The 26798-nt window shown below is 62.2% G+C and overlaps 1 long non-coding RNA gene across 1 annotated transcript in view; it reads right to left on the reverse strand.

Annotated features, from left to right (window-relative positions):
* Positions 1 to 3216: 3216 nt before the first annotated feature.
* The window catches only part of LOC148142528 (uncharacterized), a 97061-nt gene continuing 73479 nt past the window's right edge, over positions 3217 to 26798 (reverse strand). The window contains exon 3 of the long non-coding RNA XR_015751922.1: positions 3217 to 4149. This is a non-coding gene — a long non-coding RNA (uncharacterized LOC148142528). The remainder of the gene's footprint in view (positions 4150 to 26798) is intronic.

Below are 26798 nucleotides of genomic sequence, written 5' to 3' on the forward strand. Positions count from 1 at the left end.
AGGTCATCAGTGAGTGCTCTGAGCACGTTCTTTCGGTCACTGAGTTATGAAGGTCCTTCACGGTCATTCAGGCTCTCTCATGTTGAGTTTGCACAGGACAATGCTGAGGCCTGCTCTGGAGTACTGAGTCCAATTGTGGTCACCCTGTGATAGGAAGGTGAGACTAGTTTAGTTTGGGAACATGGTTGGCGTGGACTGGTTGGACCGAAGTGTCTGTTTCCATACTATATAACTCTATGATTCAGAATGTAACCTTCAAAGGCAAGAGAATCATAATCCCACATGCTGTACATCCCAACATACTGACCATATGTACATCGAGCTTTTGGGCACAGGGAAAACAAGAGATTGTCACATGAATCCATACATTGGCCTGGCTTTAATAAGGATGTTGAGCAACCAATCAAACCAAACGGCACAAATCAATTCGATCACCTCAACAATCGAGAGGTTCCAGCTCCAAAAGATTCCTTCTGTGTTGTGTTTCCCATATTGATGTTTGTCATATCCACGATTGCATTCTGGTGACTGACGATTTCACCAAGCATTCTTTTGTGTGACAAACCAAAGATTCCGCATTTCCAATGGTTATTGACCCATTACACAATATTAAGTATCTTTGAGGAGAAAGTGAGGTCTGCAGATGCTGGAGGTCAGAGCTGAAAATGTGTTGCTGGAGAAGTGCAGCAGGTCAGGCAGCATCCAGGGAACAGGAGAATCGACGTTTCGGGCATAAGCCCTTCTTCAGGAATGAGGAAAGTTTGTCCAGCAGGCTAAGATAAAAGGTAGGGAGGAGGGACATGGGGGAGGGGCGTCGGAAATGTGATAGGTGGAAAGAGGTCAAGGTGAGGGTGATAGGTCAGACTGGGGTGGGGCGGAGAGGTCAGGAAGAAGATTGCAGGTTAGGAAGGCGGTGCTGAATTCGATGGATTTGACTGAGACAAGGTGGGGGGAGGGGAAATGAGGAAACTGGTGAAATCCGAGTTCATCCCTTGTGGTTGGAGGCCAGACCACAACAACACCACGGTTGGAGGAAGAGCGCCTCATCTTCCGCCTAGGAACCCTCCAACTGCCTGACCTGCTGCGCTTTTTTTAGATTAGATTACTTACAGTGTGGAAACAGGCCCTTCGGCCCAACAAGTCCACACCGACCCTCCGAAGTGAAACCCACCCATACCCCTACATTTACCCCTTACCTAACACTACGGGCAATTTAGTATGGCCAATTCACCTGACCCTGCACATCTTTGGATGGTGGGAGGAAACCGGAGCACCCGGAGGAAACCCACGCAGACACGGGGAGAACGTGCAAACTCCACACAGTCAGTCGCCTGAGGTAGGAATTGAACCCGGGTCTCTGGCGCTGTGAGGCAACAGTGCTAACCACTGTGCCACCGTGCCGCCCGCTTCTCCAGCAACACATTTTCAACAATGTTAAGTATGTTTGGTGATTTTAACAAATTGTGTTCAACAATTGTCCACAGTCAACCAAGGCTTCCTTCCACCGTATGTACAAGAAATGGGTGCTTAACATATCAGCTTTGTTCCTCACTACTCTCAGTTGAATGGTCTCATAAAACACACTAAAAAAATCCCTGATGACTAAATATAAAATAATTTGCTATGAGTTATTGATAGCTGCATTAAATCTACAAGTTACAAATCTAGGGGACCATTCCACACATTTCCATCCTCCCTGACCCTTAGCACCCAATGAACTATGCATGACGTATTGTTGGACAGGACCTTGCTCAGGCCTTTTCTGGAATGCTGTGTCCAATTCTGGTCACCCTGTTATAGGGAGAATATTATTAAGCCAGAGAAGAGCGATTCACCAGGATATTGCTGCTTATGGAAGGTTGCAATATAAAGAAAGGCTGGACACAAAGAGAAGTTGGTACAAAGTATGATCGATGAGCATGTGGACAGTTATTCCAACTTGAGCCAGGAAAAAGCATCATTGTTCAAGACGTATATATGAGTACATGGGTTCACGGAAAGATTCTACGTCATTGTGCTGAGTCTAAATGATAACATGTTGCAATGAGCAATAGTCAAAGTCTTACAAAGAAATGTACAACATATCCAAACTGCTAGCATCAGCTACCCATACAACAGGATGATGATTTGGATACTGAAGACAATGAGACCACATCAATGACAAATGGAACACAGTCTTACATATTTTCTGAGGCAGAGGGGTGACCTTATAGAGGTTTATAAAATCATGAGGAGCATGGAGAGGGTAAATACACCAAATCTTTTCCCCAGGGTGGGGAGGTTTAAGGTGAGTGGGGAAAGATTTAAAAGAGGCCTTAGGGGCAACTTCTTCACACACAGGGTGATGTGTGTATGGAATGAGCTGCCAGAGGAAATGGTGGAGACAAAAAAGCTGCAGATGCTGGAATCCGAGGTAGACAGGCAGGAGGCTGGAAGAACACAAAGCCAGGTGACATCAGGAGGTGGAGAAGTCAATGTTTCGGGTGTAACATTCTTTAGGACCGGGGATGGGTGTAAGTGGAGCTGCAGATAAAGGGGATGGAGGGACGGGTGCTGAGGTAGGGACAGGTGAACACAGGTAGAGGGTACAACCTAGTTGGTCCATGGGAGGAATGAATCCAATTAGCTGGAAGGAAGTGTCGGTGAGAGGAATGGAAGGGAGAAGGAGGGGCTGGGAAGGGAGTTGTGGGCATGGGAAGGGAGGTTATTTGAAATTGGAGTACTCAATATTGAGTCCTCCGGGCTGTAGGCTGCCCAGACAGAAGGCGAGGTGTTGTTCCTCCAACGTGCGGTCTGATTTGTTGTGGCAATGGAGAAGGCCGAGGAGGGTCATATCAGCAAAGGAGTGGGAAGGGGAATTAAAATTGGCAGTGACTGGGAGGTCAGGTTGGCACCTGCGGGCCCAGCTGAGATGCCTGGCAGAACATTCCCTGAGTTTATGTTTGGTCTACCCGATGTAGAGAAGGCTACACCGGGAGCACCGAATACAGTAAACTAGGTTGGAGGAGAGGCAGGTGAACCTCTGGCTCATCTGAAAGGACAGTTTGGGCCCTGGATGGGGGAGAGGCAGGTGGTGTACCGGCAGGTTTTGCATCTTTTCTTATTGCAGGGGAAGGTACCTAGGGGTTCGGGGAGGGGGTGGGTTGGTTGGGAGAGTGGCGCGAACCGAGGATTGGCAAAGGGAACAGTCCTTATGGAAGTGTTGTGGGGAAAATCACCAGTCTCAGAGTCAGAATCGGGATCCAATGTCAGAGTTTATTGTACAAAGAAACCAGAGCTCCGGAGAGAGAGAGAGAGAGAGACATTTGTCAGCACAGCTGTCAGCTGTGAGCCTCCTCTCAGCCTCGGAGCACGTGTCATGATATTTTATACATTTCGTGGTATAATAGTTCAAGTATTGAGCCTTTGTTTGTACAGCATCATTTGATTACAGAAAACTTTACAAAATCATTGTCAGTTTCAGTGGTCGTGATTGTTCTTTCTGAGAAGGAAGACCGTTTTCCATTACTGCAGATCTGAAGTATTAACACGTGTATGCAAGCAGCCTCAGGTAGTTAACATTTCTATGGAAGGTGGTGGCTGGACTCAGACACTTCGGCAGGCAGTAGATGTTACTGATGTGTATTCTCTTCCCCACCTGCCTTAAATTAATCATCTATGCTCTGTGTCTATTGTGCTGGTATCCTGTTAGCCTCAGGCAGTATCTGTGTATGCTTTGTTGTATTTTTCCATGTAATGGCTCAGCGGCCATCTTGTGTGCTAAGTGACCAACTTATGAGTCAGTGGCCATCTTGTGTCTGTGTGCCCTATGTCAGCATGCCCCATGTCAACACCCACTTCAGAAGGCAGAGAAGAGTAGGGAGGGGAAGATGTTCTTGGTGATGCGGTCGAGTTGGAGTTGGTGTCGGTGTTTAAGGTTGATTCATCGGAGGTGGTGGAGGCTGGTCATTTTGCAGCATTTAAAAGGCAGCTGGATGGGTGCATGAATCTGAAGGGTTTGAAGGGTTCTGGGCCAAGTTTTGGCAAATGGGACTAGGTTAATTTAGGATATCTGGTTGGAATGATGAGTTGGACCAAAGGGTCTGTTTCTGTGCTGTACATCTCTATGACTCGATGACATCCATCAACACCTTCAATCAGGTAATATTTCTGAAATAATGAATGTGGAAGTTTCAATATTTTCATCTATTCTCCTAATGTCAAAAATATTCTGGTGGAGGCAATGAATTCGACACTAACATTGCAGTGAGCAGATGTGATCTGGACTGATCCTGAGATCCTCATGATTTTGCCTGATCAGTAATATAGTTGACCTTATCACCACCTTGCAATAATCTATCTTGTTAACTGAGACCAGCTCTTCTTCTGTAAAGACTCTATCGTGGTGCATCCTCTATCACTGAAAACTACCTTGAACAACTCTTTCTCTGGACGATGTACTGGCAGAGGTAACAGGTGAGCTGCCAGAAATAGTATCCAGATGACCTTTGCAGAATGGGCCCATGTGATCACTATTGTGACCTCCATATAAACTAAGCTGAAAATGTGTTGCTGGAAAAGCGCAGCAGGTCAGGCAGCATCCAGGGAAGAGGACGATCGACGTTTCGGGCATAAGCCCTTCTTCAGGAAGGGCTTATGCCCGAAACGTCGATTCTCCTGTTCCTTGGATGCTGCCTGACCTGCTGCGCTTTTCCAGCAACACATTTTCAGCTCTGATCTCCAGCATCTGCAGCCCTCACTTTCTCTCCATATAACCTAAGCTTACATTCCTTCACCCACAGTATTATTTTTTTCATGATCATGGACGATTTGGAAGACCTAAATACAAACCCTGCATCATTGAAGAATTTGTGACCACTTGAGGAAGCCAACTGAAGAGTCAGGACCAATTTGTTAGGTGTTAAATGTTTTGATACCTACAACTGTCTCTATAAGATGCTATATTTGTCATGTAGATGTGTTTAAACTGAAATGACTCTGTCATAGAGTTAGTGAGGACTGCAGATGCTGGAAAATCAGAATCGATAAAGTGTGAAACTGGAAAAAGCACAGCAGGTCACGCAGCATCAGAGGAGTAAGGAGAGTCGGCATTTCAGAACCTTCCATCAGGACTGGGGAGGGGGAAAGAGGGCTGTGAAATAAATAAAGGGTGGGCGGTGGGCCTGAGGGACATGTAGATGGGATGGTGACGGGTGGCTGCAGGTAAGAGGTGATTCTGATTGGTCAGTGGAAAGGGTGGAGTGGATAGGTGTGAAGGAAGATGGAGAGGTGGGTCAGGTCAAGGAGGCAGGGTGGAGAGGGAGGGCTGGACCGGGGAAAAGGTGGGGGAAGTGGAGAGATTTGGAAGCTGGTGAATTCTATGTTAACGCTGTGTGTTTGTAAGCTCCTGAGGCAGAAGATAAAATGTTCTTCTTTCAGTTTGCATGTGGTCTTATTTTGACGGTGCAGTATGGACATGTCAAGAGGGTGGCGGGTTGGGTGTGTGGCGGGGGTGTGTGTGTGTGTGGCGGGGGTGTGTGTGTGTGTGTGTGTGTGGCGGGGGTGTGTGTGCGTGTGTGGCGGGGGGGTTTGTGCGTGTGTGGCAGGGGTGCGTGTGTGTGTGGCGGGGGTGTGTGTGTGTGTGTGGCGGTGTGTGTGTGTGTGGCGGGGTGTGTGTGTGTGCGTGGCGGGGTGTGTGTGTGTGTGTGGCGGTGTGTGTGTGTGTGGCGGGGTGTGTGTGTGGGGCGGTGTGTGTGTGTGTGGCGGGGTGTGTGTGTGGGGCGGTGTGTGTGTGTGGCGGGGGGTGTGTGTGTGTGGCGGGGGTGTGTGTGGCGGGGGTGTGTGTATGTGTGGCGGGGGTGTGTGTGTGTGTGTGTGTGTGTGGCGGGGGTGTGTGTGCGTGTGTGGCGGGGGTGTGTGTGTGTGTGGCGGGGGTGTGTGTGTGTGGCGGGGGTGTGTGTGTGTGGCGGGGGGTGTGTGTGTGTGGCGGGGGGTGTGTGTGTGTTGCGGGGGGTGTGTGTGTGTGGCGGGGGGTGTGTGTGTGTGGCGGGGTGTGTGTGTGTGGCGGGGGTGTGTGTGTGTGTGTGGTGGGGGTGTGTGTGTGTGTGTGGCGGGGATGTGTGTGGCGGGGGTGTGTGTATGTGTGGCGGGGGTGTGTGTGTGTGTGTGTGTGGCGGGGGTGTGTGTGTGTGTGGCGGGGGTGTGTGTGTGTGTGGCGGGGGTGTGTGTGTGTGTGGCGGGGGTGTGTGTGTGTGGCGGGGGTGTGTGTGTGTTTGGCGGGGGTGTGTGTGTGTGTGGCGGTGTGTGTGTGTGTGGCGGGGGGTGTGTGTGTGTGTGGCGGGGGTGTGTGTGTGTGTGTGGCGGGGGTGTGTGTGTGTGTGTGTGGCGGGGGTGTGTGTGTGTGGCGGGGGTGTGTGTGTGTGTGGTGGGGGTGTGTGTGTGGCGGGGGTGTGTGTGTGTGTGTGTTGCGGGGGTGTGTGTGTGTGTGTGGCGGGGGTGTGTGTGTGTGTGGCGGGGGTGTGTGTGTGTGTGTGTGGCGGGGGTGTGTGTGTGTGTGTGGCGGGGGTGTGTGTGTGTGTGTGGCGGGGGTGTGTGTGTGGCGGGGTGTGTGTGTGTATGTGTGTGTGTGGGGGGGCGGGGTGTGTGTGGGGGGTGGGGTGTGTGTGTGGGGGGCAGGGTGTGTGTGGGGGGTGGGGTGTGTGTGTGGGGGGCAGGGTGTGTGTGTGTGGGGGGGGTGTCTGTGTGTGGGGCGGGGTTGTGTGTGTGTGGGGGGCGGAGTGTGTGGTGGGGGCGGGGTGAGTGTGTGTGTGTGGCGGGGGTGTGTGTGTGTGTGTGGCGGGGTGTGTGTGTGTGGCGGGGTGTGTGTGTGTGTGTGTGTGGTGGGGTGTGTGTGTGTGTGTGTGGCGGGGGTGTGTGTGGCGGGTGTGTGTGTGTGTGTGTGTGGTGGGGTGTGTGTGTATGTGTGTGGCGGGGGTGTGTCTGTGTGTGGCGGGGTGTGTGTGTGTGTGTGTGGCGGGGGTGTGTGTGTGTATGTGGCGGAGGTGTGTGTGTGTGCGTGTAGCGGGTGTGTGTGTGTGCGTGTGGTGGGGGTGTGTGTGTGTGTGGTGGGTGTGTGTGTGTGTGGTGGGTGTGTGTGTGTGTGGCAGGGTGTGTGTGGGTGTGTGGCGGGGTGTGTGTGTGTGTGTGTGGCGGGTGTGTGTGTGTGTGTGTGTGTGTGGCTGTGTGTGTGTGTGTGGTGGTGTGTGAGTGGCGGGGTGTGTGTGTGTGTGTGGGGGGGAGTGTGTGTGCGTGTGGCGGGGTGTGTGTGTGTGGCGGGGTGTGTGTGTGTGTGGCGGGGTGTGTGTGTGCGTGTGGCGGGGTGTGTGTTTGTGTGGGGGGGAGTGTGTGTGCGTGTGGCGGGGTGTGTGTGTGTGGCGGTGTGTGTGTGTGTGTGGGGGGGAGTGTGTGTGCGTGTGGCGGGGTGTGTGTGTGTGTGGCGGGGTGTGTGTGTGTGTGTGTGGCGGTGTGTGTGTGTGTGTGGGGGGGAGTGTGTGTGCGTGTGGCGGGGTGTGTGTGTGTGTGGCGGGGTGTGTGTGTGCGTGTGGCGGGGTGTGTGTTTGTGTGGGGGGGAGTGTGTGTGCGTGTGGCGGGGTGTGTGTGTGTGGCGGTGTGTGTGTGTGTGTGGGGGGGAGTGTGTGTGCGTGTGGCGGGGTGTGTGTGTGTGGCGGTGTGTGTGTGTGTGTGTGTGGCGGTGTGTGTGTGTGTGTGGCGGGGTGTGTGTGTGTGTGTGTGGCGGTGTGTGTGTGTGTGTGGGGGGGAGTGTGTGTGCGTGTGGCGGGGTGTGTGTGTGTGGCGGTGTGTGTGTGTGTGTGTGGCGGGGTGTGTGTGTGCGTGGCGGTGTGTGAGTGGCGGGGGGTGTGTGTGTGTGTGTGGCGGTGTGTGTGTGTGTGGGGGGGAGTGTGTGTGTGTGTGGCGGTGTGTGTGTGTGTGCGTGTGGCGGTGTGTGTGTGTGTGTGGGGGGGAGTGTGTGTGTGTGTGGCGGTGTGTGTGTGTGTGTGTGGCGGTGTGTGTGTGTGTGTGTGTGGGGGGGGGAGGGTGTGTGCGTGTGGCGGGGTGTGTGTGTGTGGCGGGGTGTGTGTGTGTGTGTGTGTGTGTGTGTGTGGCGGGGGCGTGTGTGTGGCGGGGGTGTGTGTGTGTGTGGCGGGGTGTGTGTGTGGCGGGGGTGTGTGTGTGGCGGGGGTGTGTGTGTGGCAGGGTGTGTGTGTGTGTGTGTGTGGCGGGGGATGTGTGTGTGTGTGTGTGGCGGGGGTGTGTGTGTGGCGGTGTGTGTGTGTGTGGCGGGGGATGTGTGTGTGGCAGGGTGTGTGTGTGTGTGTGGGGGGGAGTGTGTGTGCGTGTGGCGGGGTGTGTGTGTGTGTGTGGGTGGCGGGGGTGTGTGTGTGTGTGGCGGGGGTGTGTGTGTGGCGGTGTGTGTGTGTGTGGCGGGGGATGTGTGTGTGGCAGGGTGTGTGTGTGTGTGTGTGTGGCGGGGGATGTGTGTGTGGCAGGGTGTGTGTGTGTGTGGGGGGGAGTGTGTGTGCGTGTGGCGGGGTGTGTGTGTGTGTGTGGGTGGCGGGGGTGTGTGTGTGGCGGGGGTGTGTGTGTGTGTGTGGGTGGCGGGGGTGTGTGTGTGGCGGGGGTGTGTGTGTGTGGCGGGGGTGTGTGTGTGGCGGTGTGTGTGTGTGTGTTTGTGGGTGTGTGTGTGTGTGGGGGTATGTGTGTGTGTGTGGCGGGGGGTGTGTGTGTGGCGGGGGTGTGTGTGTGGCGGGGGGTGGGTGTGTGTGTGGCGGTGTGTGTGTGTGTTTGTGGGTGTGTGTGTGTGTGGGGGTATGTGTGTGTGTGTGGCGGGGTGTGTGTGTGGCGGGGGGGTGTGTGTGGCGGGGGGTGTGTGTGTGTGTTTGTGGGTGTGTGTGTGTGGGGGTATGTGTGTGTGTGGCGGTGTGTGTGTGTGGCGGTGTGTGTGTGTGTGTGTGGCGGGGTGTGTGTGTGCGTGGCGGTGTGTGAGTGGCGGGGGGTGTGTGTGTGTGTGTGGCGGTGTGTGTGTGTGTGGGGGGGAGTGTGTGTGTGTGTGGCGGTGTGTGTGTGTGTGTGTGCGTGTGGCGGTGTGTGTGTGTGTGTGGGGGGGAGTGTGTGTGTGTGTGGCGGTGTGTGTGTGGCGGTGTGTGTGTGTGTGTGTGTGTGTGTGTGTGGGGGGGAGGGTGTGTGCGTGTGGCGGGGTGTGTGTGTGTGGCGGGGTGTGTGTGTGTGTGTGTGTGTGTGTGTGTGGCGGGGGCGTGTGTGTGGCGGGGGTGTGTGTGTGTGTGGCGGGGTGTGTGTGTGGCGGGGGTGTGTGTGTGGCGGGGGTGTGTGTGTGGCGGTGTGTGTGTGGCGGGGTGTGTGTGTGTGTGGGGGGGAGTGTGTGTGCGTGTGGCGGGGTGTGTGTGTGTGTGTGGGTGGCGGGGGTGTGTGTGTGTGTGGCGGGGGTGTGTGTGTGGCGGTGTGTGTGTGTGTGGCGGGGGATGTGTGTGTGGCAGGGTGTGTGTGTGTGTGGGGGGGAGTGTGTGTGCGTGTGGCGGGGGTGTGTGTGTGGCGGGGGTGTGTGTGTGTGTGTGGGTGGCGGGGGTGTGTGTGTGGCGGGGGTGTGTGTGTGTGTGTGGGTGGCGGGGGTGTGTGTGTGGCGGGGGGGTGTGTGTGGCGGGGGGTGTGTGTGTGTGTGGCGGTGTGTGTGTGTGTTTGTGGGTGTGTGTGTGTGTGGGGGTATGTGTGTGTGTGTGGCGGGGTGTGTGTGTGGCGGGGGGGTGTGTGTGGCGGGGGGTGTGTGTGGCGGTGTGTGTGTGTGTTTGTGGGTGTGTGTGTGTGGGGGTATGTGTGTGTGTGTGGCGGTGTGTGTGTGTGGCGGGGGGTGTGTGTGTGGCGGGGGTGTGTGTGTGGCGGGGGGTGTGTGTGGCGGTGTGTGTGTGTGTTTGTGGGTGTGTGTGTGTGTGGGGGTATGTGTGTGTGTGTGGCGGGGTGTGTGTGTGTGTGGCGGGGGGTGTGTGTGTGGCGGGGGTGTGTGTGAGTGTGTGTGGCGGGGGTGTATGTGTGTGTGGCAGGGTGTGTGTGTGGCGGGGGGTGTGTGTGTGGCAGGGTGTGTGTGTGTGGCGGGGGTGTGTGTGTGTGGCGGGGGTGTGTGTGTGTGGCGGGGGTGTGTGTGTGTGGCGGGGGATGTGTGTGTGGCAGGGTGTGTGTGTGTGGCGGGGGTGTGTGTGTGTGGCGGGGGTGTGTGTGTGTGGCGGGGGTGTGTGTGTGACGGGGGATGTGTGTGTGGCAGGGTGTGTGTGTGTGGCGGGGGTGTGTGTGTGTGGCGGGGGTGTGTGTGTGTGGCGGGGGTGTGTGTGTGTGGCGGGGGTGTGTGTGTGTGTGGCGGGGTGTGTGTGTGTGGCGGGGGTGTGTGTGTGTGGCGGGGGGTGTGTGTGTGTGGCGGGGGGTGTGTGTGTGTGGCGGGGTGTGTGTGTGTGTGGCGGGGGGTGTGAGTGTGTGGGGGGGGTGTGTGTGTGTGGCGGGGGTGTGTGTGTGTGTGGCGGGGGGTGTGTGTGTGGCGGGGGAGTGTGTGTGTGTTGCGGGGGGTGTGTGTGTGTGGTGGGGTGTGTGTGTGTGGCGGGGGTGTGTGTGTGTGTGGCGGGGGTGTGTGTGTGTGTGTGGTGGGGGTGTGTGTGTGTGTGGTTGGGGTGTGTGTGTGTGGCGGGGGGTGTGTGTGTGTGGCGGGGGTGTGTGTGTGTGGCGGGGGGTGTGTGTGTGTGGCGGGGGGTGTGTGTGTGTGGCGGGTGTGTGTGTGTGTGTGTGGCGGGGGTGTGTGTGTGTGTGGCGGGGATGTGTGTGTGTGGCGGGGGTGAGTGTGTGTGTGGCGGGTGTGTGTGTGTGTGTGGCGGGGGTGTGTGTGTGTGTGTGGTGGGGGTGTGTGTGTGTGTGGTTGGGGTGTGTGTGTGTGGCGGGGGGTGTGTGTGTGTGGCGGGGGTGTGTGTGTGTGTGGCGGGGGTGTGTGTGTGTGGCGGGGGTGTGTGTGTGGCGGGGGTGTGTGTGTGTGGCGGGGGGTGTGTGTGTGGCGGGGGGTGTGTGTGTGTGGCGGGGGTGTGTGTGTGTGGCGGGGGGTGTGTGTGTGTGGCGGGGGGTGTGAGTGTGTGGCGGGGGGTGTGTGTGTGTGGCGGGGGTGTGTGTGTGTGGCGGGGTGTGTGTGTGTGTGGCGGGGGGTGTGAGTGTGTGGGGGGGGTGTGTGTGTGTGGCGGGGGTGTGTGTGTGTGTGGCGGGGGGTGTGTGTGTGTGGTGGGGTGTGTGTGTGTGTGTGGTGGGGGGTGTGTGTGTGTGGTGGGGTGTGTGTGTGTGTGTGGTGGGGTGTGTGTGTGTGGCGGGGGGTGTGTGTGTGTGGCGGGGTGTGTGTGTGTGTGGCGGGTGTGTGTGTGTGTGGCGGGGGGTGTGTGTGTGTGGCGGGGGGTGTGTGTGTGTGGCGGGGTGTGTGTGTGTGTGGCGGGGGGTGTGAGTGTGTGGGGGGGGTGTGTGTGTGTGGCGGGGGGTGTGTGTGTGTGGCGGGGGGTGTGTGTGTGTGGCGGGGTGTGTGTGTGTGTGGCGGGGGGTGTGAGTGTGTGGGGGGGGTGTGTGTGTGTGGCGGGGGGTGTGTGTGTGTGGCGGGGGGTGTGTGTGTGTGGCGGGGTGTGTGTGTGTGTGTGGCGGGGGGTGTGTGTGTGTGGCGGGGGGTGTGAGTGTGTGGGGGGGGTGTGTGTGTGTGGCGGGGGTGTGTGTGTGTGTGGCGGGGGGTGTGTGTGTGTGGCGGGTGTGTGTGTGTGTGGCGGGGGGTGTGTGTGTGTGGCGGGGGGTGTGAGTGTGTGGGGGGGGTGTGTGTGTGTGGCGGGGGTGTGTGTGTGTGTGGCGGGGGGTGTGTGTGTGTGGCGGGTGTGTGTGTGTGTGGCGGGGGGTGTGTGTGTGTGGCGGGGGTGTGTGTGTGTGTGGCGGGGGGTGTGTGTGTGTGGCGGGGTGTGTGTGTGTGTGGCGGGGGGTGTGAGTGTGTGGGGGGGGTGTGTGTGTGTGGCGGGGGTGTGTGTGTGTGTGGCGGGGGGTGTGTGTGTGTGGCGGGTGTGTGTGTGTGTGGCGGGGGGTGTGTGTGTGTGGCGGGGGGTGTGTGTGTGTGGCGGGGTGTGTGTGTGTGTGGCGGGGGGTGTGAGTGTGTGGGGGGGGTGTGTGTGTGTGGCGGGGGTGTGTGTGTGTGTGGCGGGGGGTGTGTGTGTGTGGTGGGGTGTGTGTGTGTGTGTGGTGGGGTGTGTGTGTGTGGCGGGGGGTGTGTGTGTGGCGGGAGTGTGTGTGTGTGGCGGGGGGGGTGTGTGTGTGGCCGGGGGTGTGTGTGTGTGTGTGGTGGGGGGTGTGTGTGTGAGGCGGGGGTGTGTGTGTGTGGCGGGGATGTGTGTGTGTGGGGGGTGTGTGTGTGTGTGGCGGGGGGTGTGTGTGTGGGGGGTGTGTGTGTGTGTGGCGGGGGTGTGTGTGTGTGGCGGGGATGTGTGTGTGTGGGGGGTGTGTGTGTGTGGCGGGGGTGTGTGTGTGTGGCGGGGGTGTGTGTGTGTGGCGGGGATGTGTGTGTGTGTGGCGGGGGTGTGTGTGTGTGGCGGGGGTGTGTGTGTGTGGCGGGGATGTGTGTGTGTGGGGGGTGTGTGTGTGTGTGGCGGGGGGTGTGTGTGTGTGGCCGGGTGTGTGTGTGTGTGGCGGGGGGGTGTGTGTGTGGCGGGGGGGTGTGTGTGTGGGGGGTGTGTGTGTGTGTGGCGGGGGGGGTGTGTGTGTGTGGGGGGTGTGTGTGTGTGTGGCGGGGGGGGTGTGTGTGTGGCGGGGGGGGTGTGTGTGTGTGGGGGGTGTGTGTGTGTGGCGGGGGTGTGTGTGTGTGGCGGGGGTGTGTGTGTGTGGCGGGGATGTGTGTGTGTGGGGGGTGTGTGTGTGTGTGGCGGGGGGTGTGTGTGTGTGGCCGGGTGTGTGTGTGTGTGGCGGGGGGGTGTGTGTGTGGCGGGGGGGTGTGTGTGTGGGGGGTGTGTGTGTGTGTGGCGGGGGGGGTGTGTGTGTGTGGGGGGTGTGTGTGTGTGTGGCGGGGGGGGTGTGTGTGTGGCGGGGGGGGTGTGTGTGTGTGGGGGGTGTGTGTGTGTGTGGCGGGGGGGGTGTGTGTGTGTGGGGGGTGTGTGTGTGTGTGGCCGGGTGTGTGTGTGTGTGGCGGGGGGGTGTGTGTGTGGGGGGTGTGTGTGTGTGTGGCGGGGGGGGTGTGTGTGTGGCGGGGTGTGTGTGTGTGTGGCGGGGTGTGTGTGTGTGTGGCGGGGTGTGTGTGTGTGTGGCGGGGTGTGTGTGTGTGTGGCGGGGGGGTGTGTGTGTGGGGGGTGTGTGTGTGTGTGGCGGGGGGGGTGTGTGTGTGGCGGGGGGGGTGTGTGTGGGGGGTGTGTGTGTGTGGGGGGTGAGTGTGTGTGTGGCGGGGGTGTGTGTGTGTGTGGCGGGGGGGGTGTGTGTGTGTGGGGGGTGTGTGTGTGTGTGGCGGGGGTGTGTGTGTGTGGGGGGTGTGTGTGTGTGTGGCGGGGGGGGTGTGTGTGTGGCGGGGTGTGTGTGTGTGTGGCGGGGGTGTGTGTGTGTGGCGGGGTGTGTGTGTGTGGCGGGGGTGTGTGTGTGTGGCGGGGGGTGTGTGTGTGGCGGGGGTGTGTGTGTGGCAGGGGTGTGTGTGTGGCGGGGTGTGTGTGTGTGTGTGGCGGGGGTGTGTGTGTGGCGGGTGTGTGTGTGTGTGGCGGGGGTGTGTGTGTGTGTGGCGGGGTGTGTGTGTGTGTGGCGGGGTGTGTGTGTGTGGCGGGGTGTGTGTGTGTGGCGGGGTGTGTGTGTGTGGCGGGGTGTGTGTGTGTGTGGCGGGGTGTGTGTGTGTGGCGGGGTGTGTGTGTGTGGCGGGGTGTGTGTGTGGCGGGGTGTGTGTGTGTGTGGCGGGGGTGTGTGTGTGGCGGGTGTGTGTGTGTGTGGCGGGGGTGTGTGTGTGTGTGTGGCGGGGGTGTGTGTGTGTGGCGGGGGGTGTGTGTGTGGCGGGGGTGTGTGTGTGGCGGGTGTGTGTGTGTGTGGCGGGGGTGTGTGTGTGTGTGTGGCGGGGGTGTGTGTGTGTGGCGGGGGTGTGTGTGTGTGGCGGGGTGTGTGTGTGTGGCGGGGTGTGTGTGTGGCGGGTGTGTGTGTGTGGCGGGGTGTGTGTGTGTGTGTGGCGGGGGTGTGTGTGTGGCGGGTGTGTGTGTGTGTGTGGCGGGGGTGTGTGTGTGTGGCGGGGTGTGTGTGTGTGGCGGGGTGTGTGTGTGTGGCGGGGTGTGTGTGTGTGTGTGGCGGGGGTGTGTGTGTGTGGCGGGGTGTGTTTGTGTGGCGGGGTGTGTGTGTGTGGCGGGGTGTGTGTGTGTGGCGGGTGTGTGTGTGTGTGGCGGGGGTGTGTGTGTGTGGCGGGGTGTGTGTGTGTGGCGGGGTGTGTGTGTGTGTGTGGCGGGGGTGTGTGTGTGGCGGGTGTGTGTGTGTGGCGGGGTGTGTGTGTGTGTGTGGCGGGGTGTGTGTGTGTGGCGGGGTGTGTGTGTGTGTGTGGCGGGGGTGTGTGTGTGTGGCGGGGTGTGTGTGTGTGGCGGGGTGTGTTTGTGTGGCGGGGTGTGTGTGTGTGGCGGGTGTGTGTGTGTGTGGCGGGGGTGTGTGTGTGTGGCGGGTGTGTGTGTGTGTGTGGCGGGGGTGTGTGTGTGTGGCGGGTAGTGTGTGTGTGTGTGGCGGGGGAGTGTGTGTGTGTGTGGCGGGGGAGTGTGTGTGTGTTGCGGGGGGTGTGTGTGTGTGGTGGGGTGTGTGTGTGTGGCGGGGGTGTGTGTGTGTGTGGCGGGGTGTGTGTGTGCGTGTGGCGGGGGTGTGTGTGTGTGTGGCGGGGGTGTGTGTGTGTGGCGGGGGTGTGTGTGTGTGGCGTGGGTGTGTGTGTGTGGCGGGGGGTGTGTGTGTGTGTGTGGCGGGGGTGTGTGTGTGTGTGTGGCGGGGGGTGTGTGTGTGTATGGCGGGGGTGTGTGTGTGTGGCGGGAGTGTGTGTGTGTGTGTGGCGGGGGTGTGTGTGTGTGGCGGGTGTGTGTGTGTGTGTGGCGGGGGTGTGTGTGTGTGGCGGGGGTGTGTGCGTGTGGCGGGATGTGTGTGTGTGTGGCGGGGGATGTGTGTGTGTGGCGGGGGTGTGTGTGTGTGGCGGGGATGTGTGTGTGTGTGGCGGGGGAGTGTGTGTGTGGCGGGGTGTGTGTGTGTGGCGGGGGGTGTGTGTGTGTGGCCGGGGGTGTGTGTGTGTGGCGGGGGGTTTGTGTGTGTGGCGCGGGAGTGTGTGTGTGTGGCGGGGGTGTGTGTGTGTGGCAGGGTGTGTGTGTGTGGCGGGGGATGTGTGTGTGGCAGGGTGTGTGTGTGTGGCGGGGGTGTGTGTGTGTGGCGGGGTGTGTGTGTGTGGCGGGGGGTGTGTGTGTGTGGCGGGGGGTGTGTGTGTGTGGCGGGGGGTGTGTGTGTGTGGCGGGGGAGTGTGTGTGTGTTGCGGGGGGTGTGTGTGTGTGGCGGGGGTGTGTGTGTGTGGCGGGGGTGTGTGTGTGTGTGGCGGGGTGTGTGTGTGTGTGTGGTGGGGGTGTGTGTGTGTGTGGTTGGGGTGTGTGTGTGTGGCGGGGGTGTGTGTGTGTGGCGGGGGGTGTGTGTGTGTGGCGGGTGTGTGTGTGTGTGGCGGGGGTGTGTGTGTGTGTGGCGGGGGTGTGTGTGTGTGGCGGGGGGTGTGTGTGTGTGGCGGGGTGTGTGTGTGTGGCGGGGGTGTGTGTGTGTGGCGGGGGGGTGTGTGTGTGGCGGGGTGTGTGTGTGTGGCGGGGGGTGTGTGTGTGTGGCGGGGGGTGTGTGTGTGTGGCGGGGTGTGTGTGTGTGTGGCGGGGGGTGTGTGTGTGTGGGGGGGGTGTGTGTGTGTGGCGGGGGTGTGTGTGTGTGTGGCGGGGGGTGTGTGTGTGTGGTGGGGTGTGTGTGTGTGGCGGGGGGTGTGTGTGTGGCAGGGTGTGTCAGTGTGGCGGGGGTGTGTGTGTGTGGCGGGATGTGTGTGTGTGTGTGGCGGGGGGTGTGTGTGTGTGGCGGGGGTGTGTGTGTGTGGCGGGGGTGTGTGTGTGTGGTGGGGTGTATGTGTGTGTGTGTGTGGGGGTGTGTGTGTGTGTGGCGGGGTGCGTGTGTGTGTGGCGGGGGGTGTGTGTGTGTGGTGGGGTGCGTGTGTGTGTGGCGGGGGTGTGTGTGTGTGGCGGGGTGTGTGTGTGTGTGGTGGCGTGTGTGTGTGTGGCGGGGTGTGTGTGTGTGTGGCAGGGGTGCGTGTGTGTGTGGCGGGGGTGTGTGTGTGTGGCGGGGGGTGTGTGTGTGTGTGGCAGGGGTGTGTGTGTGTGTGGCAGGGGTGCGTGTGTGTGTGGCGGGGGGTGTGTGTGTGTGGTGGGGTGCGTGTGTGTGTGGCGGGGGTGTGTGTGTGTGGCGGGGTGTGTGTGTGTGTGGTGGCGTGTGTGTGTGTGGCGGGGTGTGTGTGTGTGTGGCAGGGGTGCATGTGTGTGTGGCGGGGGTGTGTGTGTGTGGCGGGGGTGTGTGTGTGTGGCGGGGGTGTGTGTGTGTGTGGCGGGGTGTGTGTGTGTGTGTGGTGGGGGTGTGTGTGTGTGTGGCGGGGGTGTGTGTGTGTGGCGGGGGGTGTGTGTGTGTGTGGCAGGGGTGTGTGTGTGTGTGGCAGGGGTGCGTGTGTGTGTGGCGGGGGTGTGTGTGTGTGGCGGGGGGTGTGTGTGTGGCGGGGGGGTGTGTGTGGCAGGGTGTGTGTGTGTGGCGGGGGGTGTGAGTGTGTGGCGGGGGGTGTGAGTGTGTGGCGGGGGTGTGTGTGTGTGTGGCAGGGGTGCGTGTGTGTGTGGCGGGGGTGTGTGTGTGTGGCGGGGGGTGTGTGTGTGGCGGGGGATGTGTGTGTGTGGCGGGGGATGTGTGTATGTGGCGGGGGGTGTGTGTGTGGCGGGGGTGTGTGTGTGGCAGGGGTGTGTGTGTGGCGGGGGTGTGTATGTGTGGTGGGGTGTGTGTGTGTGGCGGGGTGTGTGTGTGTGGCGGGGTGTGTGTGTGTGTGTGGCGGGGATGTGTGTGTGGCGGGTGTGTGTGTGTGTGGCGGGGTGTGTGTGTGTGTGTGGCGGGGATGTGTGTGTGTGGGGGGTGTGTGTGTGTGTGGCGGGGTGTGTGTGTGTGTGGCGGGGGGTGTGTGTGTGTGGCCGGGGGTGTGTGTGTGTGTGGCGGGGTGTGTGTGTGTGTGGTGGGGTGTGTGTGTGTGGCGGGGGGTGTGTGTGTGGCAGGGTGTGTGTGTGTGGCGGGGGTGTGTGTGTGTGGCGGGGGGTGTGTGTGTGTGGCGGGGGTGTGTGTGTGTGTGGCGGGGGTGTGTGTGTGTGTGGTGGGGTGTGTGTGTGGCGGGGGTGTGTGTGTGTGGCGGGGTGTGTGTGTGTGTGTGGTGGGGTGTGTGTGTGTGGCGGGGGGGTGTGTGTGGCAGGGTGTGTGTGTGTGGCGGGGGGTGTGAGTGTGTGGCGGGGGTGTGTGTGTGTGTGGCGGGGGTGTGTGTGTGTGGCGGGGGGTGTGTGTGTGGCGGGGGATGTGTGTGTGTGGCGGGGGTGTGTGTGTGTGGCGGGGGGTGTGTGTGTGGCGGGGGTGTGTGTGTGGCAGGGGTGTGTGTGTGGCGGGGGTGTGTATGTGTGGTGGGGTGTGTGTGTGTGTGGCGGGGTGTGTGTGTGTGGCGGGGTGTGTGTGTGTGGCGGGGTGTGTGTGTGTGTGTGGCGGGGGTGTGTGTGTGGCGGGTGTGTGTGTGTGTGGCGGGGGTGTGTGTGTGTGGCGGGGATGTGTGTGTGTGGGGGGTGTGTGTGTGTGGCGGGGGTGTGTGTGTGTGTGTGGCGGGGGTGTGTGTGTGTGTGTGGCGGGGGGTGTGTGTGTGTGTGGCGGGGGTGTGTGTGTGTGTGGCGGGGGTGTGTGTGTGTGTGTGGCGGGGGTGTGTGTGTGTGTGTGGCGGGGGTGTGTGTGTGTGTGTGGCGGGGGGTGTGTGTGTGTGTGGCGGGGGTGTGTGTGTGTGTGGCGGGGGTGTGTGTGTATGGCGGGAGTGTGTGTGTGTGTGTGGCGGGGGTGTGTGTGTGTGTGTGGCGGGGGGTGTGTGTGTGTGTGGCGGGGGTGTGTGTGTGTGTGGCGGGGGTGTGTGTGTGTGTGGCGGGGGTGTGTGTGTGTGTGGCGGGGGTGTGTGTGTGTGGCGGGGTGTGTGTGTGTGTGTGGCGGGGGTGTGTGTGTGTGTGGCGGGGGTGTGTGTGTGTGTGGCGGGGGTGTGTGTGAGTGTGTGCCGGGGGTGTGTGTGTGTGGCGGGGGTGTGTGCGTGTGGCGGGATGTGTGTGTGTGTGGCGGGGGGGGTGTGTGTGGCGGGGGTGTGTGTGTGTGGCGGGAGTGTGTGTGTGTGTGGCGGGGGTGTGTGTGTGTGGCGGGTGTGTGTGTGTGTGTGGCGGGGGGTGTGTGTGTGTGGCGGGGGTGTGTGTGTCTGTGGCGGGGGTGTGTGTGTGTGTGGCGGGGGTGTGTGTGTGTGTGGCGGGGGTGTGTGTGTGTGGTGGGGTGTGTGTGTAGCGGGGGGGTGTGTGTGTGTGGCGGGGGTGTGTGTGTGTGGCGGGGGTGTGTGTGTGTGGCGGGGGTGTGTGTGTGTGGTGGGGTGTGTGTGTGTGGCGGGGGGTGTGTGTGTGGCGGGGGTGTGTGTGTGTGGCGGGGGGGTGTGTGTGTGGCGGGGGTGTGTGTGTGTGTGGTGGGGTGTGTGTGTGTGACGGGGGGTGTGTGTGTGTGGCGGGGGGTGTGTGTGTGTGGCGGGGGGTGTGTGTGTGTGGTGGGGTGTGTGTGTGTGGCGGGGGGGTGTGTGTGTGGCGGGGGGTGTGTGTGTGTGTGGTGGGGTGTGTGTGTGTGGCGGGGGTGTGTGTGTGTGGCGGGGGGTGTGTGTGTGTGGCGGGGGGTGTGTGTGTGTGGCGGGAGTGTGTGTGTGTGTGGCGGGGGGTGTGTGTGTGTGGCGGGGGGTGTGTGTGTGGCAGGGTGTGTGTGTGTGGCGGGGGTGTGTGTGTGTGGTGGGGTGTGTGTGTGTGGCGGGGGTGTGTGTGTGTGGCGGGGGGTGTGTGTGTGTGTGGTGGGGTGTGTGTGTGTGGCGGGGGGTGTGTGTGTGGCGGGGGTGTGTGTGTGTGGTGGGGTGTGTGTGTGTGGCGGGGGGTGTGTGTGTGTGGCGGGGGGTGTGTGTGTGGCGGGGGGTGTGTGTGTGGCAGGGTGTGTCAGTGTGGCGGGGGTGTGTGTGTGTGGCGGGATGTGTGTGTGTGTGTGGCGGGGTGTGTGTGTGTGTGGCGGGGGGTGTGTGTGTGTGGGGGGGGGTGTGTGTGTGTGGCGGGGGTGTGTGTGTGTGTGGCGGGGGGTGTGTGTGTGTGGTGGGGTGTGTGTGTGTGGCGGGGGGTGTGTGTGTGGCGGGGGTGTGTCAGTGTGGCGGGGGTGTGTGTGTGTGGCGGGATGTGTGTGTGTGTGTGGCGGGGGGTGTGTGTGTGTGGCGGGGGTGTGTGTGTGTGGCGGGGTGTATGTGTGTGTGTGTGTGTGGGGGGTGTGTGTGTGTGTGGCGGGGTGTATGTGTGTGTGTGTGGGGGGTGTGTGTGTGTGTGGCGGGGTGCGTGTGTGTGTGGCGGGGGGTGTGTGTGTGTGGTGGGGTGCGTGTGTGTGTGGCGGGGGTGTGTGTGTGTGGCGGGGTGTGTGTGTGTGTGGTGGCGTGTGTGTGTGTGGCGGGGTGTGTGTGTGTGTGGCAGGGGTGCGTGTGTGTGTGGCGGGGGTGTGTGTGTGTGGCGGGGGGTGTGTGTGTGTGTGGCAGGGGTGTGTGTGTGTGTGGCAGGGGTGCGTGTGTGTGTGGCGGGGGTGTGTGTGTGTGGCGGGGGGTGTGTGTGTGGCGGGGGGGTGTGTGTGGCAGGGTGTGTGTGTGTGGCGGGGGGTGTGAGTGTGTGGCGGGGGGTGTGAGTGTGTGGCGGGGGTGTGTGTGTGTGTGGCAGGGGTGCGTGTGTGTGTGGCGGGGGTGTGTGTGTGTGGCGGGGGGTGTGTGTGTGGCGGGGGATGTGTGTGTGTGGCGGGGGATGTGTGTATGTGGCGGGGGGTGTGTGTGTGGCGGGGGTGTGTGTGTGGCAGGGGTGTGTGTGTGGCGGGGGTGTGTATGTGTGGTGGGGTGTGTGTGTGTGGCGGGGTGTGTGTGTGTGGCGGGGTGTGTGTGTGTGTGTGGCGGGGATGTGTGTGTGGCGGGTGTGTGTGTGTGTGGCGGGGTGTGTGTGTGTGTGTGGCGGGGATGTGTGTGTGTGGGGGGTGTGTGTGTGTGTGGCGGGGTGTGTGTGTGTGTGGCGGGGGGTGTGTGTGTGTGGCCGGGGGTGTGTGTGTGTGTGGCGGGGTGTGTGTGTGTGTGGTGGGGTGTGTGTGTGTGGCGGGGGGTGTGTGTGTGGCAGGGTGTGTGTGTGTGGCGGGGGTGTGTGTGTGTGGCGGGGGGTGTGTGTGTGTGGCGGGGGTGTGTGTGTGTGTGGCGGGGGTGTGTGTGTGTGTGGTGGGGTGTGTGTGTGGCGGGGGTGTGTGTGTGTGGCGGGGTGTGTGTGTGTGTGTGGTGGGGTGTGTGTGTGTGGCGGGGGGGTGTGTGTGGCAGGGTGTGTGTGTGTGGCGGGGGGTGTGAGTGTGTGGCGGGGGTGTGTGTGTGTGTGGCGGGGGTGTGTGTGTGTGGCGGGGGGTGTGTGTGTGGTGGGGTGTGTGTGTGTGGCGGGGGGTGTGTGTGTGGCGGGGGTGTGTCAGTGTGGCGGGGGTGTGTGTGTGTGGCGGGATGTGTGTGTGTGTGTGGCGGGGGGTGTGTGTGTGTGGCGGGGGTGTGTGTGTGTGGCGGGGGTGTGTGTGTGTGGCGGGGTGTATGTGTGTGTGTGTGTGTGGGGGGTGTGTGTGTGTGTGGCGGGGTGTATGTGTGTGTGTGTGTGGGGGGTGTGTGTGTGTGTGGCGGGGTGCGTGTGTGTGTGGCGGGGGGTGTGTGTGTGTGGTGGGGTGCGTGTGTGTGTGGCGGGGGTGTGTGTGTGTGGCGGGGTGTGTGTGTGTGTGGTGGCGTGTGTGTGTGTGGCGGGGTGTGTGTGTGTGTGGCAGGGGTGCGTGTGTGTGTGGCGGGGGTGTGTGTGTGTGGCGGGGGGTGTGTGTGTGTGTGGCAGGGGTGTGTGTGTGTGTGGCAGGGGTGCGTGTGTGTGTGGCGGGGGTGTGTGTGTGTGGCGGGGGGTGTGTGTGTGGCGGGGGGGTGTGTGTGGCAGGGTGTGTGTGTGTGGCGGGGGGTGTGAGTGTGTGGCGGGGGGTGTGAGTGTGTGGCGGGGGTGTGTGTGTGTGTGGCAGGGGTGCGTGTGTGTGTGGCGGGGGTGTGTGTGTGTGGCGGGGGGTGTGTGTGTGGCGGGGGATGTGTGTGTGTGGCGGGGGATGTGTGTATGTGGCGGGGGGTGTGTGTGTGGCGGGGGTGTGTGTGTGGCAGGGGTGTGTGTGTGGCGGGGGTGTGTATGTGTGGTGGGGTGTGTGTGTGTGGCGGGGTGTGTGTGTGTGGCGGGGTGTGTGTGTGTGTGTGGCGGGGATGTGTGTGTGGCGGGTGTGTGTGTGTGTGGCGGGGTGTGTGTGTGTGTGTGGCGGGGATGTGTGTGTGTGGGGGGTGTGTGTGTGTGTGGCGGGGTGTGTGTGTGTGTGGCGGGGGGTGTGTGTGTGTGGCCGGGGGTGTGTGTGTGTGTGGCGGGGTGTGTGTGTGTGTGGTGGGGTGTGTGTGTGTGGCGGGGGGTGTGTGTGTGGCAGGGTGTGTGTGTGTGGCGGGGGTGTGTGTGTGTGGCGGGGGGTGTGTGTGTGTGGCGGGGGTGTGTGTGTGTGTGGCGGGGGTGTGTGTGTGTGTGGTGGGGTGTGTGTGTGGCGGGGGTGTGTGTGTGTGGCGGGGTGTGTGTGTGTGTGTGGTGGGGTGTGTGTGTGTGGCGGGGGGGTGTGTGTGGCAGGGTGTGTGTGTGTGGCGGGGGGTGTGAGTGTGTGGCGGGGGTGTGTGTGTGTGTGGCGGGGGTGTGTGTGTGTGGCGGGGGGTGTGTGTGTGGCGGGGGATGTGTGTGTGTGGCGGGGGTGTGTGTGTGTGGCGGGGGGTGTGTGTGTGGCGGGGGTGTGTGTGTGGCAGGGGTGTGTGTGTGGCGGGGGTGTGTATGTGTGGTGGGGTGTGTGTGTGTGTGGCGGGGTGTGTGTGTGTGGCGGGGTGTGTGTGTGTGGCGGGGTGTGTGTGTGTGTGTGGCGGGGGTGTGTGTGTATGGCGGGGTGTGTGTGTGTGTGTGGCGGGGGTGTGTGTGTGGCGGGTGTGTGTGTGTGTGGCGGGGGTGTGTGTGTGTGTGGCGGGGTGTGTGTGTGTGTGGCGGGGTGTGTGTGTGTGGCGGGGTGTGTGTGTGTGGCGGGGTGTGTGTGTGTGGCGGGGTGTGTGTGTGTGTGGCGGGGTGTGTGTGTGTGGCGGGGTGTGTGTGTGTGGCGGGGTGTGTGTGTGGCGGGGTGTGTGTGTGTGTGGCGGGGGTGTGTGTGTGGCGGGTGTGTGTGTGTGTGGCGGGGGTGTGTGTGTGTGTGTGGCGGGGGTGTGTGTGTGTGGCGGGGGGTGTGTGTGTGGCGGGGGTGTGTGTGTGGCGGGTGTGTGTGTGTGTGGCGGGGGTGTGTGTGTGTGTGTGGCGGGGGTGTGTGTGTGTGGCGGGGGTGTGTGTGTGTGGCGGGGTGTGTGTGTGTGGCGGGGTGTGTGTGTGGCGGGTGTGTGTGTGTGGCGGGGTGTGTGTGTGTGTGTGGCGGGGGTGTGTGTGTGGCGGGTGTGTGTGTGTGTGTGGCGGGGGTGTGTGTGTGTGGCGGGGTGTGTGTGTGTGGCGGGGTGTGTGTGTGTGGCGGGGTGTGTGTGTGTGTGTGGCGGGGGTGTGTGTGTGTGGCGGGGTGTGTTTGTGTGGCGGGGTGTGTGTGTGTGGCGGGGGTGTGTGTGTGTGTGTGGCGGGGGTGTGTGTGTGGCGGGTGTGTGTGTGTGGCGGGGTGTGTGTGTGTGTGTGGCGGGGGTGTGTGTGTGGCGGGTGTGTGTGTGTGTGTGGCGGGGGTGTGTGTGTGTGGCGGGGTGTGTGTGTGTGGCGGGGTGTGTGTGTGTGGCGGGGTGTGTGTGTGTGTGTGGCGGGGGTGTGTGTGTGTGGCGGGGTGTGTTTGTGTGGCGGGGTGTGTGTGTGTGGCGGGGTGTGTGTGTGTGGCGGGGTGTGTGTGTGTGTGTGGCGGGGGTGTGTGTGTGGCGGGTGTGTGTGTGTGTGGCGGGGGTGTGTGTGTGTGGCGGGGGTGTGTGTGTATGGCGGGGGTGTGTGTGTGTGTGGCGGGGTGTGTGTGTGTGGCGGGTGTGTGTGTGTGTGGCGGGGGTGTGTGTGTGTGGCGGGGTGTGTGTGTGTGGCGGGGTGTGTGTGTGTGTGTGGCGGGGGTGTGTGTGTGGCGGGTGTGTGTGTGTGGCGGGGTGTGTGTGTGTGTGTGGCGGGGTGTGTGTGTGTGGCGGGGTGTGTGTGTGTGTGTGGCGGGGGTGTGTGTGTGTGGCGGGGTGTGTGTGTGTGGCGGGGTGTGTTTGTGTGGCGGGGTGTGTGTGTGTGGCGGGTGTGTGTGTGTGTGGCGGGGGTGTGTGTGTGTGGCGGGTGTGTGTGTGTGTGTGGCGGGGGTGTGTGTGTGTGGCGGGTAGTGTGTGTGTGTGTGGCGGGGGAGTGTGTGTGTGTGTGGCGGGGGAGTGTGTGTGTGTTGCGGGGGGTGTGTGTGTGTGGTGGGGTGTGTGTGTGTGGCGGGGGTGTGTGTGTGTGTGGCGGGGTGTGTGTGTGCGTGTGGCGGGGGTGTGTGTGTGTGTGGCGGGGGTGTGTGTGTGTGGCGGGGGTGTGTGTGTGTGGCGTGGGTGTGTGTGTGTGGCGGGGGGTGTGTGTGTGTGTGTGGCGGGGGTGTGTGTGTGTGTGTGGCGGGGGGTGTGTGTGTGTATGGCGGGGGTGTGTGTGTGTGGCGGGAGTGTGTGTGTGTGTGTGGCGGGGGTGTGTGTGTGTGGCGGGTGTGTGTGTGTGTGTGGCGGGGGTGTGTGTGTGTGGCGGGGGTGTGTGCGTGTGGCGGGATGTGTGTGTGTGTGGCGGGGGATGTGTGTGTGTGGCGGGGGTGTGTGTGTGTGGCGGGGATGTGTGTGTGTGTGGCGGGGGAGTGTGTGTGTGGCGGGGTGTGTGTGTGTGGCGGGGGGTGTGTGTGTGTGGCCGGGGGTGTGTGTGTGTGGCGGGGGGTTTGTGTGTGTGGCGCGGGAGTGTGTGTGTGTGGCGGGGGTGTGTGTGTGTGGCAGGGTGTGTGTGTGTGGCGGGGGATGTGTGTGTGGCAGGGTGTGTGTGTGTGGCGGGGGTGTGTGTGTGTGGCGGGGTGTGTGTGTGTGGCGGGGGGTGTGTGTGTGTGGCGGGGGGTGTGTGTGTGTGGCGGGGGGTGTGTGTGTGTGGCGGGGGAGTGTGTGTGTGTTGCGGGGGGTGTGTGTGTGTGGCGGGGGTGTGTGTGTGTGGCGGGGGTGTGTGTGTGTGTGGCGGGGTGTGTGTGTGTGTGTGGTGGGGGTGTGTGTGTGTGTGGTTGGGGTGTGTGTGTGTGGCGGGGGTGTGTGTGTGTGGCGGGGGGTGTGTGTGTGTGGCGGGTGTGTGTGTGTGTGGCGGGGGTGTGTGTGTGTGTGGCGGGGGTGTGTGTGTGTGGCGGGGGGTGTGTGTGTGTGGCGGGGTGTGTGTGTGTGGCGGGGGTGTGTGTGTGTGGCGGGGGGGTGTGTGTGTGGCGGGGTGTGTGTGTGTGGCGGGGGGTGTGTGTGTGTGGCGGGGGGTGTGTGTGTGTGGCGGGGTGTGTGTGTGTGTGGCGGGGGGTGTGTGTGTGTGGGGGGGGTGTGTGTGTGTGGCGGGGGTGTGTGTGTGTGTGGCGGGGGGTGTGTGTGTGTGGTGGGGTGTGTGTGTGTGGCGGGGGGTGTGTGTGTGGCAGGGTGTGTCAGTGTGGCGGGGGTGTGTGTGTGTGGCGGGATGTGTGTGTGTGTGTGGCGGGGGGTGTGTGTGTGTGGCGGGGGTGTGTGTGTGTGGCGGGGGTGTGTGTGTGTGGTGGGGTGTATGTGTGTGTGTGTGTGGGGGGTGTGTGTGTGTGTGGCGGGGTGCGTGTGTGTGTGGCGGGGGGTGTGTGTGTGTGGTGGGGTGCGTGTGTGTGTGGCGGGGGTGTGTGTGTGTGGCGGGGTGTGTGTGTGTGTGGTGGCGTGTGTGTGTGTGGCGGGGTGTGTGTGTGTGTGGCAGGGGTGCGTGTGTGTGTGGCGGGGGTGTGTGTGTGTGGCGGGGGGTGTGTGTGTGTGTGGCAGGGGTGTGTGTGTGTGTGGCAGGGGTGCGTGTGTGTGTGGCGGGGGGTGTGTGTGTGTGGTGGGGTGCGTGTGTGTGTGGCGGGGGTGTGTGTGTGTGGCGGGGTGTGTGTGTGTGTGGTGGCGTGTGTGTGTGTGGCGGGGTGTGTGTGTGTGTGGCAGGGGTGCATGTGTGTGTGGCGGGGGTGTGTGTGTGTGGCGGGGGTGTGTGTGTGTGGCGGGGGTGTGTGTGTGTGTGGCGGGGTGTGTGTGTGTGTGTGGTGGGGGTGTGTGTGTGTGTGGCGGGGGTGTGTGTGTGTGGCGGGGGGTGTGTGTGTGTGTGGCAGGGGTGTGTGTGTGTGTGGCAGGGGTGCGTGTGTGTGTGGCGGGGGTGTGTGTGTGTGGCGGGGGGTGTGTGTGTGGCGGGGGGGTGTGTGTGGCAGGGTGTGTGTGTGTGGCGGGGGGTGTGAGTGTGTGGCGGGGGGTGTGAGTGTGTGGCGGGGGTGTGTGTGTGTGTGGCAGGGGTGCGTGTGTGTGTGGCGGGGGTGTGTGTGTGGCGGGGGATGTGTGTGTGTGGCGGGGGATGTGTGTATGTGGCGGGGGGTGTGTGTGTGTGGCGGGGGTGTGTGTGTGTGTGGCAGGGGTGCGTGTGTGTGTGGCGGGGGGTGTGTGTGTGGCGGGGGATGTGTGTGTGTGGCGGGGGATGTGTGTATGTGGCGGGGGGTGTGTGTGTGGCGGGGGTGTGTGTGTGGCAGGGGTGTGTGTGTGGCGGGGGTGTGTATGTGTGGTGGGGTGTGTGTGTGTGGCGGGGTGTGTGTGTGTGGCGGGGTGTGTGTGTGTGTGTGGCGGGGATGTGTGTGTGGCGGGTGTGTGTGTGTGTGGCGGGGTGTGTGTGTGTGTGTGGCGGGGATGTGTGTGTGTGGGGGGTGTGTGTGTGTGTGGCGGGGTGTGTGTGTGTGTGGCGGGGGGTGTGTGTGTGTGGCCGGGGGTGTGTGTGTGTGTGGCGGGGTGTGTGTGTGTGTGGTGGGGTGTGTGTGTGTGGCGGGGGGTGTGTGTGTGGCAGGGTGTGTGTGTGTGGCGGGGGTGTGTGTGTGTGGCGGGGGGTGTGTGTGTGTGGCGGGGGTGTGTGTGTGTGTGGCGGGGGTGTGTGTGTGTGTGGTGGGGTGTGTGTGTGGCGGGGGTGTGTGTGTGTGGCGGGGTGTGTGTGTGTGTGTGGTGGGGTGTGTGTGTGTGGCGGGGGGGTGTGTGTGGCAGGGTGTGTGTGTGTGGCGGGGGGTGTGAGTGTGTGGCGGGGGTGTGTGTGTGTGTGGCGGGGGTGTGTGTGTGTGGCGGGGGGTGTGTGTGTGGCGGGGGATGTGTGTGTGTGGCGGGGGTGTGTGTGTGTGGCGGGGGGTGTGTGTGTGGCGGGGGTGTGTGTGTGGCAGGGGTGTGTGTGTGGCGG

Source organism: Chiloscyllium plagiosum, unplaced genomic scaffold (genome assembly GCF_037043375.1).
Source record: "Chiloscyllium plagiosum isolate Xiang-an unplaced genomic scaffold, Cpla_swu_hap1 HiC_scaffold_28, whole genome shotgun sequence".
In the NCBI taxonomy this organism is placed as follows: domain Eukaryota; kingdom Metazoa; phylum Chordata; class Chondrichthyes; order Orectolobiformes; family Hemiscylliidae; genus Chiloscyllium; species Chiloscyllium plagiosum.